This window comes from Colobus angolensis, unplaced genomic scaffold, assembly GCF_000951035.1.
Source record: "Colobus angolensis palliatus isolate OR3802 unplaced genomic scaffold, Cang.pa_1.0 Scaffold311, whole genome shotgun sequence".
NCBI classification, from domain to species: Eukaryota; Metazoa; Chordata; class Mammalia; order Primates; family Cercopithecidae; genus Colobus; species Colobus angolensis.
The window spans coordinates 378946-385139 of NW_012116389.1; the positions used below are offsets into that span (position 1 = coordinate 378946).

Genomic DNA, 6194 nt, shown 5'->3' on the forward strand with positions numbered 1-6194 from the left:
CAGAGATTTCACAAACCTTGTCAGCTGCTATGAAAGCAATTTTCAGTGGGACTATGGGGATTGTCCCTCTCCTAGATAGGTGGTCCTACTGTTGGAGCTGTTTACCCTGTCATTTAGTGTTCAGGCGGTGACTTGAAGTCTCACTGTCCTGACTAATACTGACATTTCCAGGACTTAGGGTTCTCAGGGAACATCACATCCATGTGGCAATTGTCGCAGGTCTCCTAATATGGTATAGAACTTTGGCAAGGTGTGAAGCACTTGTTCATTTTATTCTTTGGGATAATCCTATTTGGTAGGTACAGTCATGCATCATGTAACAACAAAAGTATTTTCTGAGAAATACATTTTTAAGCAGTTTCATTGTTGTGTGAACCTCATAAGGGTTTACTTACACAAACCTAAATGGTACAGCCTACTACACACTTAGGCTATATGATATAGCCTCTTGTTCCTAGGCTACAAATCTTTACAGCATGGTGCTATGCCCAATACTATAGACAATTGTAACACAATAGGAATATTTGTATATTAAAACATATCTAAACATAGAAATGTACAGTAAAAATACGGTATTATAATTTATGGAAACACCTTTTATATGCAGTCTATCATTGATTGAAACAGTTATACAGCACATGGCTGTATTATCTTTATGAAATACGTGGGGTCTGGGACATGGGTTGAGTTGCTTGCCTGAAACCAGGCTAGATGGTGCATACTTTCAATAAATAAAAATCAACATTACTATTATTTCTATAGAATTGCATCAGAGAAGGCAGGTCCCATCCTACTTCTGTGAAATGGGAAGCCCTGTTCCAGTCTAGTAGGCTTGTAGACTACCACCTTCCTACTACGACTGTATAAAGGTAAAAATAGTGAAGGATCAGGGGAATGAGAGCTTGAGCCAGGTCCTGGGGCCAGGTTGTTACTAGATTTCCTACCCTTGACAACTACAATAGAGGGCATTTTATATTGTGTTTAATTTTCAAGGGAGTTTTTTGAAAAAAATAATGTGTTTTAAAACAGGTCCTTTTTTTCAGGTAAAAAAGAAGAAAACTGGGATGAGGTGGATATGTAATGCAATGGACATGGAACTGTGAGACCTTAGAAGCCAAGTTATCTGAGGCAAGGAATCCTTCAATGGGATGGCTCTGAGGCCAGTTTTGTGGCTCTCCTGACAAGCTGAGCTTTAACCAACTATAAATATTCTCTTTAGGGACATCTTTCAGTCACTGGGACCTTAGATTATCCTGATCCCAATTGAACTTTTGAGAGTTTCCTAGTTTACTACCTCTGAGGTCATCTCCCAATTTTGACTTAGAAACTGGAAGTCATCAACTTTGACTATCCCCCTACAATCTTCAACATTCAAGGAATTCCCAATTTCCAACATCCTTTTCTTAACATAGAAATTCACCTTAAAGAAGATGTTCTATTTCTTTTTTTTTCCAAGCCAAACTGTTTCCAGCTTTATTAAAGATACTTTCCATAAACAATCATGGTATTTCAGGCAGGATGTGGGCAGACAATCATTAACAGTATACAACACATTTTAAACTCCCTCCTTCAAAGGACTACCAAAAATCCAGAAGCCACTGGAAAACCCAATGAAGTCTTCGTCTGATGCTCCGCACAGGGAAAGTTTAGAGTGATGGTTGACATTTCACATTTAGCATGTTGTTGAACAACTTTTCACAAGCCGACCCTGAGTTTCAGGAAGTGAAATGAAAATGGCAGAATTTGTCTGAAAATCCACAATCTAGAAATGGAACCACTGCTGTCTTGACAGGTGCCATCTCAGTGGCATCACTGGAAAGTCCAGATTGCCTGACACACTGGTAACCAATGACTGGGGGTCAGGTCCCAACAGATGTCTGGGCTTAAGGGAGTTAAGTCTATGCTGAAGGATGGAAAGGGAGAAGGGGACATAAAAAAATTTTTGTTTTTAAATACTACAAGGCTTTTGTGCCAAGGTGACCATCTGTGTCAAAGTCAGGAAATCCCTCCTCCTGGGAGCCAAGGGGAAGTCTTTCAAAACTAGAAGGGAAAGGTGTTTTCCCCACATCAATCCAGCTTTGGGCACATTCTATTAGTGACATATGCCCCTTCCCCCTAAAACAACAATGAAGTGTTCCATGTGCTAATAGCATAGCTTTTAAAAAAAAGTAAAACAAAATTCTGCATTTTTATAAAACTTGATAAAAATATTATTTCAAGCTGTACAGTCACCAAAAGTACACAGTTATCAAAAATGCACACACTTCACTTAGCATCTCCAGCACCTTCAGCTTTCTGTGCCTGATCTGTTTTGGCATCTCCATTTTCTGCAGGGTTATTCCCCTCCTTGCCAGCATCAGCTTTTCCCTTTTTCCCTTTTGGTACCTTCTCTCCCTTCTTTGCAGGGGCCTTTTTAGGCTTGGGCTCTGGCTTTGGAGGAGCAGGTTTAGCCGCTCCTCCAAAGTGGCTAAAAACAGATCCGAAGATCTGTTTTAACCTCACAGATCTTCTCTGTGGTTCATCCTTCACCTTGGCTTTATCTCCTTTAGCATCCCCGTCAGCCTTTCTATCGGGCATGGTGGTGGTGGCGACGGTGGTGGGATGTAGGCACTGGGTGCAGGATGCAGCAGCACACTTGCTTTCATTGTCTGGGAATCATTCTCGCCTCTTCTTCTTCTGAAGATGCTCTCTTTCTTTGGTGAGATTCTTCCCTTTAGCTCTTCTGTTCTGTGCCTCAGATGGCATTGCTATTCCATGGCTAAAGTCTCATAGGGTATAACATCCACCCTCATCACTTGGTAAGATGACCAACTCATCCCAGTTTATCCAGGACTTTCCTGGTTTTAACAATAAAAAAGCTTGTCTCCCAGGGAGTCCCTCTGTCCCAGACAGGCCAAGATGGTACCATGATTTGAATATTTATCTTCTCCAAAGTTTACATTGAAATTTAATATGGAAGTAATCGAGAGGTAAGGCCTTTAAGAGGTGATTGGACCTAAAGGTCCCTTCCCTCTTGAATGGATTGACCCATTCATGGATTACTGAATTAGTAAGTTATCATCGGAGTGGGGCTGGTGGCTCTATAAGATGAGGAAGAGAGAATTAATCTAGCACATTCATCCCCCTCACCATGAGATGCCCTGCACAGCCCCAGGGCTCTTCAGAGAGTCCCCACCAGCAAGGTTTTCACCACTTGTTTTCCCTTGACCTTGAACTGTCCAGGCTCCAGGGCTGGAAGAAATATTTTTTCTTATAAATTACCTAGTTTCTGGTATTACGTTATAAGCAACAGACAATGTAGTAAGACAGAAAATTGATACCAAGAAGTGGGGTTGTTGCTGATAACAAATATCTGAAAATGTGGAAGTGGATTTGGAACTGAGTAGTGGGTACAGGCTGCAAGAATTTGCAGGAGCAGGCTAGAAAAAGCCTAGATTCTTGTGAGGGCTTAGAAGACAAGAAGACTAGGGAAAGTTTGGACCTCCTTAGGGATTGGTTAAGTGGTCCTGACCAGAATGCTGATAGAAATATGGACAGTAAAGGTCATTCTTATGAGGTTTCAGAAGAACTGAGAAACAAGGTATTAGAAACTGGCGTAAAGGCCATCTTTATTATAAACTAGCAAAGAACCTGTGGGCTTTGTGTTCATGACCTAGGGCTTTATGGAATGTAGAACTTGAGAGCAATTCATTAGAATATCTGTGGAAGAAATATCTAAGCAGCAAAGCATTCAGGCTGCTGAATGGCTGCTTTTAACCCCTCAAATTAAACTGTGAGAAGGAAAAAAATGACTTAAAGATGGAATTTATAATCAAAAGCAAGCAAAATGGAAAGATGTGGAAAACTCTCAGCCTGGCCATGTGGAGAGTAAAAAAGTGTTTGGGAGAGAACACCAAGGGTGTGGCCCAGCAACTTTTTGCTAAGGTGATTAGTACAGAGAGAAGAGATCATCAAAAGAATGGAAGAAGGACTTCAAAGGCATTTCAGAGATTTTCAAGGCTGCCCCTATCATCACAGGCCCAGCAGCCTAGGAGGGCAGAATGGTCTTGGGGGTCAGACCCAAGGGTACCCTCCACGGACTTGCATCTCAGGATCCCCTTGGGTCTCTGTTCCCTACACTCCAGCACAGTGCTCCTCAGCTACCCCAGTGGTGGCTCAAAGTGCCCCCACTGTTCTGGAAGGTACAAGTTATAAACCTTGGTGGCATCCACATGGTGTTGATTTTGCAGGTCCATAGAATGCAAAAACTATGGAGATATGACAGCTTTCACCTAGATTTCAAAGACTGTTGCTGAAAGCCTGGGAGGCCAGGCAGAGACTTGTCACAGGGACATAGCTACTGCAGAGATCCCCGACTAGAGCAATGCCTAGTGGAGATGTGGGGTGGGAGCTGTCAAAGAGCATCACCACTAGGGCACTGCTTAGTGGAGCTGTGGGGGCCGGACCATCACTGACACCTCAGAACTGTGGAGTCATCGGTAGCATACAACACCTGCCTGGGAAAGTTTCAGGCACAAAACTCCAACCCATATGAGCAGCCACATAGGCTACACCCAGCAAAGCCATGGGGATGTGGCTGCTAAGGCCTATGGGGGACCATATCAGGGCCCTCTAGACTTCCACACTCATAGATAAGAGACTAGAACAGGGAGAAGACTATTCAGGGTGATGATCTCATTTAACTGCACTCCTTGGTGAGCTTGGCTTTAGAGTTCTCTCTTTATACATGTGTGCCTGAGGAGGGAAAGATGTATGGGGGAGAGGCCAAAACTGGGCATTTCTCCACCTAAATGCTTATGGATTCAAGGACCTTGAGAGGCAGACCAGGCCTCTGCTGCATATGTAACCACAGAATATGGGCATCTAGGACCCAAAGAGCTCCTGAACAAGGAAGGAGATCCAAGAGATATTCAGGTAAGGTTTACAACCCACAGAGAGTGCCCAATTTCTGGTTTCTAAGCCATATGGGACTTCCCAGGAGGGGCCAGTGTAAAGTAGTCAGCAAGCCCTGAACAAGTCACAACTGACTTGAAAACAATCCTGATTGGTCTGCCCCAATTTCTTGTCTCAAACCTTTCTAGGACATTTTCCAGTTGCCTCTGATCTTCCTTGGGTTGATTAGTAAGCCATTTCCTGAGTGATTCACATGCCACTTTCAGTCTCCTTCTCAGTCAGTGCCCAGACTCTTCACTGGGTAGGTTTTAAAAATAGTAATAAACTTTCGAAGAGCAGTTTTAAGTTCACAGCAAAATTGAACAGGACGTACAGAGGGTTCCCATATACTTCTGTCCCCACACATGCACAGCCTCCCCCGCTATCAACATCCTGCACCACAGTGGTACATTTGTTACAATTGATGAATATACCCTTACACCTCATTATCTCCCAAAGTCCATAGTTTTCATTAGGATTCACTGTTGGTGTTGTACATTCTATAGGTTTGAACAAACATACAATCACATGGATCCACAATTGTAGTATCATACGGAATAGTTTCACTGTCCTAAATATCCTCTACATTTTGCCTGTTCATCCCTTCCTCCCCTCTAACACCTGGCAACCACTCATCTCTTTACTGACTTCATGATTGTCTTTTCCAGAATGTCATATAGTTGGAGTCATACAATATGTAGACTTTTCAGGTTGGCTTCTTTCACTAGTGATAATGCATTTAAATTTCCTCCATGTCTTTTCATGGCTTGATAGCTCATTTCTTTTTAACACTTAATAATATTCCATTGTTCAGATATACCACAGTTTATTGATCCAGTCACCTACTGAAGGGCATCTTGGTTGCTTCTAAGTTTTGGTAATTATTAATAAAGCTGCTGTAAACATCTATTTGTAAGTTTTTTTGTGGATATAACTTTTCAACTCTTTTGGGTATATACCAAGGAGCATGATTAATGGATTCTATGATAAGAGCATGTTTAGTTTTGTAAGAATCTATCAAACTATCTTCCAAAGTGGCTGTCCCATTTTGCATTCCCATCAGCAGTGAATGAGAGTTCCTGTTGCTCCACATCTTCACCAGCATCTGGTTCTGTAGGTATTTTAGATTTTGGCCATTCTAATAGATGCATAGTGACATTTCACTGTTGTTTTAATTTGCAATTCCCTAGTGACATGATATTGAACATATTTTCATATGCTTGCTTGCCATCTGTGTGTCTTCTTTGGTTAGATGTCTGTTC

The 6194-nt window shown here is 42.1% G+C and overlaps 1 pseudogene; it reads right to left on the bottom strand.

Annotated features, from left to right (window-relative positions):
• Nucleotides 1-2265: 2265 nt before the first annotated feature.
• On the bottom strand, nucleotides 2266-2577 carry LOC105518085 (annotated as a pseudogene).
• Nucleotides 2578-6194: the final 3617 nt, after the last annotated feature.